Source organism: Salvelinus fontinalis, unplaced genomic scaffold, assembly GCF_029448725.1.
Source record: "Salvelinus fontinalis isolate EN_2023a unplaced genomic scaffold, ASM2944872v1 scaffold_0957, whole genome shotgun sequence".
Lineage (NCBI taxonomy): Eukaryota > Metazoa > Chordata > Actinopteri > Salmoniformes > Salmonidae > Salvelinus > Salvelinus fontinalis.
Genome location: NW_026601166.1, coordinates 56,163 through 71,991, shown reverse-complemented (window position 1 = coordinate 71,991; position 15,829 = coordinate 56,163). Strand labels below are relative to the sequence as shown.

Below are 15,829 nucleotides of genomic sequence, written 5' to 3'. Positions count from 1 at the left end.
GACAGGGGGTGCTGTTGTCACTTTTTCTGGAAAACGTGTCCAATTTAAACGGCTTCCTACTCAATTCTTGCTCGTACAATATGCATATTATTATTATTATTGGATAGAAAACACTCTCTAGTTTCTATAACCGTTGGAATTATGTCTCTGAGTGAAACAGAACTCATTTTTCAGCACTTTCCCTGACATGGAGTGAGATTTCAGAAATCTTGGCCCCTGTTCCCAGGTCAGTTGTAAGGTCCCTGTAAATGCTATGAGGATACAAACACTGCCTACATCTTCCTCTAGATGTCAGTAAGGGGTGACGCTTTGAATAGAGTCGATTGCGGAATCAGGGCCTGTATAAAACACCAATGACCGGAAGTAGCTTTCTTTTCGTCTCTGCGCCTGACGCACGATGGTCGTTGGACTTGCCTCCTTCCAAGCTGTTGTTTAGCCAGTAATATTTCTCCGGTCATGTTTTTACTCGTTATAGGTGTTAAAAACATCATAAGGTAGTTAATTTGAACCGTTTTATAGCAATTTATATCCGTTTAGGGCGATTTTATGGCATTTCTGTGTGATGCACTTTAAGGAGCTGGGCACTTTTCGAGTGCATGGTGAACGTTAGTGGCCATTTCGACGGGACAAGAGGACATCTTTCGACCAAAAGACGATTAGACCGGAGAAAGGATTCATTGCCCAAGATTCTGATGGAAGAACAGCTCATAGTAAGAACTATTTATGATGATAAATCGTGTTTCTGTCGAAAAATGTTAAACGCTTATGCCCGCCGTTTTGTTTGGTGTAGCTTCGTTTGGCGCAACCTGTATTGAACAGTAAGGATAATTTAAAAAATGTAATTCAGCGATTGCATTAAGAACTAAATTGTCTATCAATCGCTGTCCACCCTGTATTTTTTAGTCAAGTTTATGAGTATTTATGTATAAGACTACTGTCTAATATGGCGCCCGACATTTTCTGACCAGCTTGGCTACTTTTCTCATTGTATAACCACGATTTTGGTGGCTAAATATCCACATTTTCGAACAAACTCTATATGTATGTTGTAATATGATGTTACAGGAGTGTCATCTGAAGAATTATGAGAAGGTTAGTGAAAAAATTAATACATTTTGGTGGTGATAATGCTATCGCTCTTTTTGCCGTGAATCAATGCTGGGGTAATGTTTGCACATGTGCTATGCTAATATAACGATTTATTGTGTTTTCGCTGTAAGACACTTAGAAAATCTGAAATATTGTCTGGATTCACAGGATCTGTGTCTTTCAATTAGTGTACGCTGTGTATTTTTAAGAAATGTTTTATGATTAGTAATTAGGTAATACACGTTGCACTCTGTATTTATTTTAGTCGAGTTCTGATGGTGGGTGCAATTGTAAACTATGATTTATACCTGAAATATGCACATTCTTCTAACAACACCTATCCTATACAATAAATATGTTATCAGACTGTCATCTGATGAGGTTTCTTCTTGGTTAGTGGCTATCAATATCTTTATTTGGCCGAATTGGTGATAGCTACTGATGCAGTAAGAAAATGGTGGAGTAAGAAAATTGTTGTCTTTTGCTAACAGTGGTTAGCTAATAGATTTACATATTATGTCTTCCCTGTAAAACATTTTACAAATCAGAGATGATGGCTTGAATCACAAGATCTGTATCTTTCATTTGGTGTCTTGGACTTGTGATTTCATGAACATTTTATTTTATGATATCCCTGTAACTTTAGGCTAGGCTATGCTAGTCAGCTTTTGTGTTGGGGGGGATCCCGGATCCGGGTTAGGGGGGCGTTAGAGGTTAAAGTGGTGATGGTGTTGGATGAGACCACAGGGCCTCACTTACACTTGGTGGCACAGTTGATTCTAGCAGTGCCTGGTCGAGTCTCAGTACCCGGGATCTTCCGTCCAGAACTGTTCACACACCAACATTGACCTACCAGAAAGACATGTTAATAACCTGTTACGTATACAATATTTACACAAATATAAATTTTACTGTAACAAATTGAATTGTCACGTTAAACTGAATTGGAGCATTTATAGTGTGTGTGTGTGCGTGCGTGCGTGTGTTTTAACTTCTTGCAACTATAAGGGGTGCTGTTTCGCATTAGCATAATTTTCTCTACAGATTAAACTGCCTAGTACTCAATTCTTGCTCGTACAATATGCATATTATTGTTATTATTGGATAGAAAACACTCTCTAGTTTCTATAGCCGTTTGAATTATGTCTCTGAGTGAAACAGAACTCATTCTACAGCACTTTTCCTCCCAGTGTGTGAGATTTAGACATCTTGGCCTCTGGTTCCAGATCAGTTTTAAAAGTCTCTGTAAATCCTATGAGATACAAACACTGCCCACGCCTTCCTCTAGATGTCAGTAAGTGGTGACAATTTGAATGGAGTCGATTGCGCAATCATTGGCTCTATAAATCACCAAATACCGGAAGTAGCGTTCCTTTGGACACTGCGCTCAACGCAAGAAGGATATCTGACTGGCCTTTTTCCAAGCCTTGGTTTAGCCAGTAATATAGCGTCGGTCATCTTTTTACTTGTTATAGGTGTTAGAAACATCGTAAGGTAGTTAATTTAAACCGTTTTATAGCAATTTATATCCGTTTAGTGCGATTTTGAGGCATTGCTTTGTAATAGACTTTGAAGCTCCGGGCACGTTTCGGGGTCCCGGTCGTACGTTAGTGGGAATTTCGACGGACAAGTGGACATCTTTCGACCAAAAGAAGATTAGACCCAAGAAAGGATTCATTGTCCAAGATTCTGATGGGAGAACAGCTCATAGTAAGAACAATTTATGATGATAAATGGTGTTTCTGTCGATAAATGTTAAACGCTTATGCCGCCATTTTGTTTGCTATAGCTTCGCTTGGCGCAACCTGTATTGAAAAGTAAGGATAATTTAAAAAATGTAATTCCGCGATTGTATTAAGAATTAAATTGTCTATCAATCGCTGTCCACCCTGTATTTTTTAGTCAAGTTTATGAGTATTTATGTATAAGACTAGATCACTGTCTAATATGGTGCAGGACATTTTCTGACCAGCTGAGCTACTTTTGTCATTGTCTAACCACGATTTTGGTGGCTAAATATGCACATTTTTGAACAAACTCTATATGTATGTTGTAATATGATGTTACAGGAGTGTCATCTGAAGAATTCTGAGAAGGTTAGTGAAAAAATTAATATATTTTGGCGATGAGTACGTTATCGCTCTCTTTGGCTAGAATCAATGCTCTGGTAACGTTTGCATATGTGGTATGCTAATATAACGATTTATTGTGTTTTCGCTGTAAAACACTTAGAAAATCTGAAATGTTGTCTGAATCCACAAGATCTGTGTCTTTCCATTGCTATGTGCTGTGTATTTTTAAGAAATGTTTTATGATGAGTAAATTGGTAATATAAGTTGCTCTCTGTAGTAATTCTATGAGCTTTGGTGAGATTTGTGATGCTGGCTGCAATGGCAAACTATGATTTATACCTGAAATATGCACATTTTTCTAACAAAACCTATCCTATACCATAAATATGTTATCAGGCTGTCATCTGATGAGGTTTTTTCTTGGTTAGTGGCTAACAATATCTTAGTTTAGCCGAATTGGTGATAGCTACTGGTGTTGAGAGAAAATGGTGGACAAAGAAAAATGGTGATTTTTGCTAACGTGTTTTGCTAATAGATTTATATATTGTGTCTTCCCTGTAAAACATTTAAAAAATCTGAAATGGTGGCTTTATTCACAGGATCTGTATCTTTCATTAGGTGTCTTGGACTTGTGATTTAATGATATTTAGATGCTACTATTTAATTGTGACACTATGCTAGCGATGCTAATCAGTGGGGGTGGGGGGGGGGGGGGTGCTCCCGGACCCGGGGTAGAGGCTCCTGAAAGGTTAACCTTTAGAGCCGGAACATTGCTCAGGGGTGTATTGTCCAGCGGCGTCACACGTGGGGATGAAGGCTTCAATTAGGCCATTTATCACATCATCTCTAGCACGCTCACAGGGGGTCTTGGGTCGTATCGTAGCATCTGGATACAGGGAACATACATTGTAATGTGGACATAACATAACAATGATGGATATACATTCTGGAATCATGGACTGCATCCTATATGGGACCCTGTTCCCCTTTGGGCCCTGGTCAGGAGACTGCATCCTATATGGGACCCTGTTCCCCTTTGGGCCCTGGTCAGGAGACTGGATCCTATATGGGACCCTGTTCCCCTATTGGCTCTGGTCAGAAGCAGTGCCCTATAATGAATAGGAAGCCATTTCAGATGTACATTTCTGAAATCTTCAGATGTTGCTTCACTCCTTCAGAGATCTTCAAAGGTCTTCACGTGGTCTCTCTCTTTCTCTCTCTGTCCTGCCTGTGAGTTAAATTCTACCTCTCCCTCCTCTCCTTTTTAAGAACCCGTCCAGTCAGAACCCTCCCTCTGGAACCCCGCACAGAGAGTAGGAGGCCCGAAATGGCGGCGAGTAGTGCAGAAAAAATGCAGGAAATTAAGAAAGAGTTTTTGAAGCAACAGCTGTGCTGGATTGAAAACAATATGGCTGTCAGTTCTAATGAAATGTAGCGGAAGGATGAGGATTAATGACCTGAATGGTCGGAAGTGGAAAAACACAGGAAGAAGAGAGATAATGACACAGGAGGAAGAGAGATAATGACACAGGAAGAAGAGAGATCATGATACAGGAAGAAGAGAGATCATGATTCTGAAATCAGTGGAGCAGCTTGTAAAGAAAGTATAAAGATATCCAAGGTAGGAAGCAAGAGTAGTGATGTGTTGGAGTTTAAAGTGGTGATGGTGTTGGATGAGACCACATTGCCTCACTTACACTTGGTGGAACAGTTGATTCTAGCAGTGCCTGGTCGAGTCTCAGTACCCGGGATCTTCCGTCCAGAACTGTTCACACACCAACATTGACCTACCAGAATGACATGTTAATAACCTGTTACATATACAATATTTACACAAATATACATTTTACTGTAACACATTGAATTGTCACGTTAAACTGAAATTGGAGCATTTATAGTGTGTGTGCGTGCGTGCGTGTGTTTTAACCTTTAGAGCCGGAACATTGCTCAGGGGTGTATTGTCCAGCTGCGTCACATGTGGGGATGAAGGCTGCAATTAGGCCATGTGTCGCGGCATCTCTAGCACCTTCACAGGGGGTCTTGGGTCGTATCGTACCATCTGGACACACAGGTAACTTACATTTTAATGTGGACATAACATAACAATGACGGATATACATTCTGGAATCATGGACTGCATCCTATATGGGACCCTGTTCCCCTTTGGGCCCTGGTCAGGAGACTGCATCCTATATGGGACCCTGTTTCCCTATTGGCCCTGGTCAGAAGCAGTGCTCTATACTGAATAGGAAGCCATTTCAGATGTACATTTCTGAAATCTTCAGATGTTGCTTCACTCCTTCAGAGATCTTCACAGGTCTTCACTGGGTCTCTCTCTTTCTCTCTCTGTCCTGCCGGTGAGTTAAGATGAGGACAGGGGGTGCTGTTGTCACTTTTTCTGGAAAACGTGTCCAATTGAAACGGCTTCCTACTCAATTCTTTCTCGTACAATATGCATATTATTATTATTATTGGATAGAAAACACTCTCTAGTTTCTATAACCGTTGGAATTATGTCTCTGAGTGAAACAGAACTCATTCTACAGCACTTTCCCTGACAAGGAGTGAGATTTCAGAAATCTTGGCCCCTGTTCCCAGGTCAGTTGTAAGGTCCCTGTAAATGCTATGAGGATACAAACACTGCCCACATCTTCCTCTAGATGTCAGTAAGGGGTGACGCTTTGAATGGTGTCGATTGCGCAATCAGGGCCTGTATAAAACACCAATGACCGGAAGTAGCTTTCTTTTCGTCTCTGCGCCTGACGCACGATGGTCGTTGGACTTGCCTCCTTCCAAGCTGTTGTTTAGCCAGTAATATTTCTCCGGTCATGTTTTTACTCGTTATAGGTGTTAAAAACATCATAAGGTAGTTAATTTGAACCGTTTTATAGCAATTTATATCCGTTTAGGGCGATTTTATGGCATTTCTGTGTGATGCACTTTAAGGAGCTGGGCACTTTTCGAGTGCATGGTGAACGTTAGTGGCCATTTCGACGGGACAAGAGGACATCTTTCGACCAAAAGACGATTAGCCCGGAGAAAGGATTCATTGCCCAAGATTCTGATGGAAGAACAGCTCATAGTAAGAACTATTTATGATGATAAATCGTGTTTCTGTCGAAAAATGTTAAACGCTTATGCCGCCGTTTTGTTTGGTGTAGCTTCGTTTGGCGCAACCTGTATTGAAAAGTAAGGATAATTTAAAAAATGTAATTCAGCGATTGCATTAAGAACTAAATTGTCTATCAATCGCTGTCCACCCTGTATTTTTTAGTCAAGTTTATGAGTATTTATGTATAAGACTACTGTCTAATATGGCGCCCGACATTTTCTGACCAGCTTGGCTACTTTTCTCATTGTATAACCACGATTTTGGTGGCTAAATATCCACATTTTCGAACAAACTCTATATGTATGTTGTAATATGATGTTACAGGAGTGTCATCTGAAGAATTATGAGAAGGTTAGTGAAAAAATTAATACATTTTGGTGGTGATAATGCTATCGCTCTTTTTGCCGTGAATCAATGCTGGGGTAATGTTTGCACATGTGCTATGCTAATATAACGATTTATTGTGTTTTCGCTGTAAGACACTTAGAAAATCTGAAATATTGTCTGGATTCACAGGATCTGTGTCTTTCAATTAGTGTACGCTGTGTATTTTTAAGAAATGTTTTATGATTAGTAATTAGGTAATACACGTTGCACTCTGTATTTATTTTAGTCGAGTTCTGATGGTGGGTGCAATTGTAAACTATGATTTATACCTGAAATATGCACATTCTTCTAACAACACCTATCCTATACAATAAATATGTTATCAGACTGTCATCTGATGAGGTTTCTTCTTGGTTAGTGGCTATCAATATCTTTATTTGGCCGAATTGGTGATAGCTACTGATGCAGTAAGAAAATGGTGGAGTAAGAAAATTGTTGTCTTTTGCTAACAGTGGTTAGCTAATAGATTTACATATTATGTCTTCCCTGTAAAACATTTTACAAATCAGAGATGATGGCTTGAATCACAAGATCTGTATCTTTCATTTGGTGTCTTGGACTTGTGATTTCATGAACATTTTATTTTATGATATCCCTGTAACTTTAGGCTAGGCTATGCTAGTCAGCTTTTGTGTTGGGGGGGATCCCGGATCCGGGTTAGGGGGGCGTTAGAGGTTAAAGTGGTGATGGTGTTGGATGAGACCACAGGGCCTCACTTACACTTGGTGGCACAGTTGATTCTAGCAGTGCCTGGTCGAGTCTCAGTACCCGGGATCTTCCGTCCAGAACTGTTCACACACCAACATTGACCTACCAGAAAGACATGTTAATAACCTGTTACGTATACAATATTTACACAAATATAAATTTTACTGTAACAAATTGAATTGTCACGTTAAACTGAATTGGAGCATTTATAGTGTGTGTGTGTGCGTGCGTGCGTGTGTTTTAACTTCTTGCAACTATAAGGGGTGCTGTTTCGCATTAGCATAATTTTCTCTACAGATTAAACTGCCTAGTACTCAATTCTTGCTCGTACAATATGCATATTATTGTTATTATTGGATAGAAAACACTCTCTAGTTTCTATAGCCGTTTGAATTATGTCTCTGAGTGAAACAGAACTCATTCTACAGCACTTTTCCTCCCAGTGTGTGAGATTTAGACATCTTGGCCTCTGGTTCCAGATCAGTTTTAAAAGTCTCTGTAAATCCTATGAGATACAAACACTGCCCACGCCTTCCTCTAGATGTCAGTAAGTGGTGACAATTTGAATGGAGTCGATTGCGCAATCATTGGCTCTATAAATCACCAAATACCGGAAGTAGCGTTCCTTTGGACACTGCGCTCAACGCAAGAAGGATATCTGACTGGCCTTTTTCCAAGCCTTGGTTTAGCCAGTAATATAGCGTCGGTCATCTTTTTACTTGTTATAGGTGTTAGAAACATCGTAAGGTAGTTAATTTAAACCGTTTTATAGCAATTTATATCCGTTTAGTGCGATTTTGAGGCATTGCTTTGTAATAGACTTTGAAGCTCCGGGCACGTTTCGGGGTCCCGGTCGTACGTTAGTGGGAATTTCGACGGACAAGTGGACATCTTTCGACCAAAAGAAGATTAGACCCAAGAAAGGATTCATTGTCCAAGATTCTGATGGGAGAACAGCTCATAGTAAGAACAATTTATGATGATAAATGGTGTTTCTGTCGATAAATGTTAAACGCTTATGCCGCCATTTTGTTTGCTATAGCTTCGCTTGGCGCAACCTGTATTGAAAAGTAAGGATAATTTAAAAAATGTAATTCCGCGATTGTATTAAGAATTAAATTGTCTATCAATCGCTGTCCACCCTGTATTTTTTAGTCAAGTTTATGAGTATTTATGTATAAGACTAGATCACTGTCTAATATGGTGCAGGACATTTTCTGACCAGCTGAGCTACTTTTGTCATTGTCTAACCACGATTTTGGTGGCTAAATATGCACATTTTTGAACAAACTCTATATGTATGTTGTAATATGATGTTACAGGAGTGTCATCTGAAGAATTCTGAGAAGGTTAGTGAAAAAATTAATATATTTTGGCGATGAGTACGTTATCGCTCTCTTTGGCTAGAATCAATGCTCTGGTAACGTTTGCATATGTGGTATGCTAATATAACGATTTATTGTGTTTTCGCTGTAAAACACTTAGAAAATCTGAAATGTTGTCTGAATCCACAAGATCTGTGTCTTTCCATTGCTATGTGCTGTGTATTTTTAAGAAATGTTTTATGATGAGTAAATTGGTAATATAAGTTGCTCTCTGTAGTAATTCTATGAGCTTTGGTGAGATTTGTGATGCTGGCTGCAATGGCAAACTATGATTTATACCTGAAATATGCACATTTTTCTAACAAAACCTATCCTATACCATAAATATGTTATCAGGCTGTCATCTGATGAGGTTTTTTCTTGGTTAGTGGCTAACAATATCTTAGTTTAGCCGAATTGGTGATAGCTACTGGTGTTGAGAGAAAATGGTGGACAAAGAAAAATGGTGATTTTTGCTAACGTGTTTTGCTAATAGATTTATATATTGTGTCTTCCCTGTAAAACATTTAAAAAATCTGAAATGGTGGCTTTATTCACAGGATCTGTATCTTTCATTAGGTGTCTTGGACTTGTGATTTAATGATATTTAGATGCTACTATTTAATTGTGACACTATGCTAGCGATGCTAATCAGTGGGGGTGGGGGGGGGGGGGGTGCTCCCGGACCCGGGGTAGAGGCTCCTGAAAGGTTAACCTTTAGAGCCGGAACATTGCTCAGGGGTGTATTGTCCAGCGGCGTCACACGTGGGGATGAAGGCTTCAATTAGGCCATTTATCACATCATCTCTAGCACGCTCACAGGGGGTCTTGGGTCGTATCGTAGCATCTGGATACAGGGAACATACATTGTAATGTGGACATAACATAACAATGATGGATATACATTCTGGAATCATGGACTGCATCCTATATGGGACCCTGTTCCCCTTTGGGCCCTGGTCAGGAGACTGCATCCTATATGGGACCCTGTTCCCCTTTGGGCCCTGGTCAGGAGACTGGATCCTATATGGGACCCTGTTCCCCTATTGGCTCTGGTCAGAAGCAGTGCCCTATAATGAATAGGAAGCCATTTCAGATGTACATTTCTGAAATCTTCAGATGTTGCTTCACTCCTTCAGAGATCTTCAAAGGTCTTCACGTGGTCTCTCTCTTTCTCTCTCTGTCCTGCCTGTGAGTTAAATTCTACCTCTCCCTCCTCTCCTTTTTAAGAACCCGTCCAGTCAGAACCCTCCCTCTGGAACCCCGCACAGAGAGTAGGAGGCCCGAAATGGCGGCGAGTAGTGCAGAAAAAATGCAGGAAATTAAGAAAGAGTTTTTGAAGCAACAGCTGTGCTGGATTGAAAACAATATGGCTGTCAGTTCTAATGAAATGTAGCGGAAGGATGAGGATTAATGACCTGAATGGTCGGAAGTGGAAAAACACAGGAAGAAGAGAGATAATGACACAGGAGGAAGAGAGATAATGACACAGGAAGAAGAGAGATCATGATACAGGAAGAAGAGAGATCATGATTCTGAAATCAGTGGAGCAGCTTGTAAAGAAAGTATAAAGATATCCAAGGTAGGAAGCAAGAGTAGTGATGTGTTGGAGTTTAAAGTGGTGATGGTGTTGGATGAGACCACATTGCCTCACTTACACTTGGTGGAACAGTTGATTCTAGCAGTGCCTGGTCGAGTCTCAGTACCCGGGATCTTCCGTCCAGAACTGTTCACACACCAACATTGACCTACCAGAATGACATGTTAATAACCTGTTACATATACAATATTTACACAAATATACATTTTACTGTAACACATTGAATTGTCACGTTAAACTGAAATTGGAGCATTTATAGTGTGTGTGCGTGCGTGCGTGTGTTTTAACCTTTAGAGCCGGAACATTGCTCAGGGGTGTATTGTCCAGCTGCGTCACATGTGGGGATGAAGGCTGCAATTAGGCCATGTGTCGCGGCATCTCTAGCACCTTCACAGGGGGTCTTGGGTCGTATCGTACCATCTGGACACACAGGTAACTTACATTTTAATGTGGACATAACATAACAATGACGGATATACATTCTGGAATCATGGACTGCATCCTATATGGGACCCTGTTCCCCTTTGGGCCCTGGTCAGGAGACTGCATCCTATATGGGACCCTGTTTCCCTATTGGCCCTGGTCAGAAGCAGTGCTCTATACTGAATAGGAAGCCATTTCAGATGTACATTTCTGAAATCTTCAGATGTTGCTTCACTCCTTCAGAGATCTTCACAGGTCTTCACTGGGTCTCTCTCTTTCTCTCTCTGTCCTGCCGGTGAGTTAAGATGAGGACAGGGGGTGCTGTTGTCACTTTTTCTGGAAAACGTGTCCAATTGAAACGGCTTCCTACTCAATTCTTTCTCGTACAATATGCATATTATTATTATTATTGGATAGAAAACACTCTCTAGTTTCTATAACCGTTGGAATTATGTCTCTGAGTGAAACAGAACTCATTCTACAGCACTTTCCCTGACAAGGAGTGAGATTTCAGAAATCTTGGCCCCTGTTCCCAGGTCAGTTGTAAGGTCCCTGTAAATGCTATGAGGATACAAACACTGCCCACATCTTCCTCTAGATGTCAGTAAGGGGTGACGCTTTGAATGGTGTCGATTGCGCAATCAGGGCCTGTATAAAACACCAATGACCGGAAGTAGCTTTCTTTTCGTCTCTGCGCCTGACGCACGATGGTCGTTGGACTTGCCTCCTTCCAAGCTGTTGTTTAGCCAGTAATATTTCTCCGGTCATGTTTTTACTCGTTATAGGTGTTAAAAACATCATAAGGTAGTTAATTTGAACCGTTTTATAGCAATTTATATCCGTTTAGGGCGATTTTATGGCATTTCTGTGTGATGCACTTTAAGGAGCTGGGCACTTTTCGAGTGCATGGTGAACGTTAGTGGCCATTTCGACGGGACAAGAGGACATCTTTCGACCAAAAGACGATTAGCCCGGAGAAAGGATTCATTGCCCAAGATTCTGATGGAAGAACAGCTCATAGTAAGAACTATTTATGATGATAAATCGTGTTTCTGTCGAAAAATGTTAAACGCTTATGCCGCCGTTTTGTTTGGTGTAGCTTCGTTTGGCGCAACCTGTATTGAAAAGTAAGGATAATTTAAAAAATGTAATTCAGCGATTGCATTAAGAACTAAATTGTCTATCAATCGCTGTCCACCCTGTATTTTTTAGTCAAGTTTATGAGTATTTATGTATAAGACTACTGTCTAATATGGCGCCCGACATTTTCTGACCAGCTTGGCTACTTTTCTCATTGTATAACCACGATTTTGGTGGCTAAATATCCACATTTTCGAACAAACTCTATATGTATGTTGTAATATGATGTTACAGGAGTGTCATCTGAAGAATTATGAGAAGGTTAGTGAAAAAATTAATACATTTTGGTGGTGATAATGCTATCGCTCTTTTTGCCGTGAATCAATGCTGGGGTAATGTTTGCACATGTGCTATGCTAATATAACGATTTATTGTGTTTTCGCTGTAAGACACTTAGAAAATCTGAAATATTGTCTGGATTCACAGGATCTGTGTCTTTCAATTAGTGTACGCTGTGTATTTTTAAGAAATGTTTTATGATTAGTAATTAGGTAATACACGTTGCACTCTGTATTTATTTTAGTCGAGTTCTGATGGTGGGTGCAATTGTAAACTATGATTTATACCTGAAATATGCACATTCTTCTAACAACACCTATCCTATACAATAAATATGTTATCAGACTGTCATCTGATGAGGTTTCTTCTTGGTTAGTGGCTATCAATATCTTTATTTGGCCGAATTGGTGATAGCTACTGATGCAGTAAGAAAATGGTGGAGTAAGAAAATTGTTGTCTTTTGCTAACAGTGGTTAGCTAATAGATTTACATATTATGTCTTCCCTGTAAAACATTTTACAAATCAGAGATGATGGCTTGAATCACAAGATCTGTATCTTTCATTTGGTGTCTTGGACTTGTGATTTCATGAACATTTTATTTTATGATATCCCTGTAACTTTAGGCTAGGCTATGCTAGTCAGCTTTTGTGTTGGGGGGGATCCCGGATCCGGGTTAGGGGGGCGTTAGAGGTTAAAGTGGTGATGGTGTTGGATGAGACCACAGGGCCTCACTTACACTTGGTGGCACAGTTGATTCTAGCAGTGCCTGGTCGAGTCTCAGTACCCGGGATCTTCCGTCCAGAACTGTTCACACACCAACATTGACCTACCAGAAAGACATGTTAATAACCTGTTACGTATACAATATTTACACAAATATAAATTTTACTGTAACAAATTGAATTGTCACGTTAAACTGAATTGGAGCATTTATAGTGTGTGTGTGTGCGTGCGTGCGTGTGTTTTAACTTCTTGCAACTATAAGGGGTGCTGTTTCGCATTAGCATAATTTTCTCTACAGATTAAACTGCCTAGTACTCAATTCTTGCTCGTACAATATGCATATTATTGTTATTATTGGATAGAAAACACTCTCTAGTTTCTATAGCCGTTTGAATTATGTCTCTGAGTGAAACAGAACTCATTCTACAGCACTTTTCCTCCCAGTGTGTGAGATTTAGACATCTTGGCCTCTGGTTCCAGATCAGTTTTAAAAGTCTCTGTAAATCCTATGAGATACAAACACTGCCCACGCCTTCCTCTAGATGTCAGTAAGTGGTGACAATTTGAATGGAGTCGATTGCGCAATCATTGGCTCTATAAATCACCAAATACCGGAAGTAGCGTTCCTTTGGACACTGCGCTCAACGCAAGAAGGATATCTGACTGGCCTTTTTCCAAGCCTTGGTTTAGCCAGTAATATAGCGTCGGTCATCTTTTTACTTGTTATAGGTGTTAGAAACATCGTAAGGTAGTTAATTTAAACCGTTTTATAGCAATTTATATCCGTTTAGTGCGATTTTGAGGCATTGCTTTGTAATAGACTTTGAAGCTCCGGGCACGTTTCGGGGTCCCGGTCGTACGTTAGTGGGAATTTCGACGGACAAGTGGACATCTTTCGACCAAAAGAAGATTAGACCCAAGAAAGGATTCATTGTCCAAGATTCTGATGGGAGAACAGCTCATAGTAAGAACAATTTATGATGATAAATGGTGTTTCTGTCGATAAATGTTAAACGCTTATGCCGCCATTTTGTTTGCTATAGCTTCGCTTGGCGCAACCTGTATTGAAAAGTAAGGATAATTTAAAAAATGTAATTCCGCGATTGTATTAAGAATTAAATTGTCTATCAATCGCTGTCCACCCTGTATTTTTTAGTCAAGTTTATGAGTATTTATGTATAAGACTAGATCACTGTCTAATATGGTGCAGGACATTTTCTGACCAGCTGAGCTACTTTTGTCATTGTCTAACCACGATTTTGGTGGCTAAATATGCACATTTTTGAACAAACTCTATATGTATGTTGTAATATGATGTTACAGGAGTGTCATCTGAAGAATTCTGAGAAGGTTAGTGAAAAAATTAATATATTTTGGCGATGAGTACGTTATCGCTCTCTTTGGCTAGAATCAATGCTCTGGTAACGTTTGCATATGTGGTATGCTAATATAACGATTTATTGTGTTTTCGCTGTAAAACACTTAGAAAATCTGAAATGTTGTCTGAATCCACAAGATCTGTGTCTTTCCATTGCTATGTGCTGTGTATTTTTAAGAAATGTTTTATGATGAGTAAATTGGTAATATAAGTTGCTCTCTGTAGTAATTCTATGAGCTTTGGTGAGATTTGTGATGCTGGCTGCAATGGCAAACTATGATTTATACCTGAAATATGCACATTTTTCTAACAAAACCTATCCTATACCATAAATATGTTATCAGGCTGTCATCTGATGAGGTTTTTTCTTGGTTAGTGGCTAACAATATCTTAGTTTAGCCGAATTGGTGATAGCTACTGGTGTTGAGAGAAAATGGTGGACAAAGAAAAATGGTGATTTTTGCTAACGTGTTTAGCTAATAGATTTATATATTGTGTCTTCCCTGTAAAACATTTAAAAAATCTGAAATGGTGGCTTTATTCACAGGATCTGTATCTTTCATTAGGTGTCTTGGACTTGTGATTTAATGATATTTAGATGCTACTATTTAATTGTGACACTATGCTAGCGATGCTAATCAGTGGGGGTGGGGGGGGGGGGTGCTCCCGGACCCGGGGTAGAGGCTCCTGAAAGGTTAACCTTTAGAGCCGGAACATTGCTCAGGGGTGTATTGTCCAGCGGCGTCACACGTGGGGATGAAGGCTTCAATTAGGCCATTTATCACATCATCTCTAGCACGCTCACAGGGGGTCTTGGGTCGTATCGTAGCATCTGGATACAGGGAACATACATTGTAATGTGGACATAACATAACAATGATGGATATACATTCTGGAATCATGGACTGCATCCTATATGGGACCCTGTTCCCCTTTGGGCCCTGGTCAGGAGACTGCATCCTATATGGGACCCTGTTCCCCTTTGGGCCCTGGTCAGGAGACTGGATCCTATATGGGACCCTGTTCCCCTATTGGCTCTGGTCAGAAGCAGTGCCCTATAATGAATAGGAAGCCATTTCAGATGTACATTTCTGAAATCTTCAGATGTTGCTTCACTCCTTCAGAGATCTTCAAAGGTCTTCACTGGGTCTCTCTCTTTCTCTCTCTGTCCTGCCTGTGAGTTAAATTCTACCTCTCCCTCCTCTCCTTTTTAAGAACCCGTCCAGTCAGAACCCTCCCTCTGCAACCCCGCACAGAGAGTAGGAGGCCCGAAATGGCGGCGAGTAGTGCAGAAAAAATGCAGGAAATTAAGAAAGAGTTTTTGAAGCAACAGCTGTGCTGGATTGAAAACAATATGGCTGTCAGTTCTAATGAAATGTAGCGGAAGGATGAGGATTAATGACCTGAATGGTCGGAAGTGGAAAAACACAGGAAGAAGAGAGATAATGACACAGGAGGAAGAGAGATAATGACACAGGAAGAAGAGAGATCATGATACAGGAAGAAGAGAGATCATGATTCTGAAATCAGTGGAGCAGCTTGTAAAGAAAGT

At 40.2% G+C, this 15,829-nt stretch overlaps 2 long non-coding RNA genes across 2 annotated transcripts; both read right to left on the bottom strand.

Annotated features, from left to right (window-relative positions):
- Positions 1–4,732: 4,732 nt before the first annotated feature.
- Positions 4,733–9,573, bottom strand: LOC129847824 (uncharacterized). Its single transcript, XR_008758471.1, has 4 exons — positions 9,448–9,573; positions 7,381–7,470; positions 5,089–5,220; positions 4,733–4,948 (listed from the first exon to the last, which is right to left on the bottom strand). It is a non-coding gene; the product is annotated as an uncharacterized LOC129847824 (long non-coding RNA).
- Positions 9,574–10,260: 687 nt separating this feature from the next.
- LOC129847823 (uncharacterized) lies at positions 10,261–15,103 on the bottom strand. The gene is made up of 4 exons (XR_008758470.1): positions 14,978–15,103; positions 12,913–13,002; positions 10,621–10,752; positions 10,261–10,480 (listed from the first exon to the last, which is right to left on the bottom strand). It is a non-coding gene; the product is annotated as an uncharacterized LOC129847823 (long non-coding RNA).
- Positions 15,104–15,829: the final 726 nt, after the last annotated feature.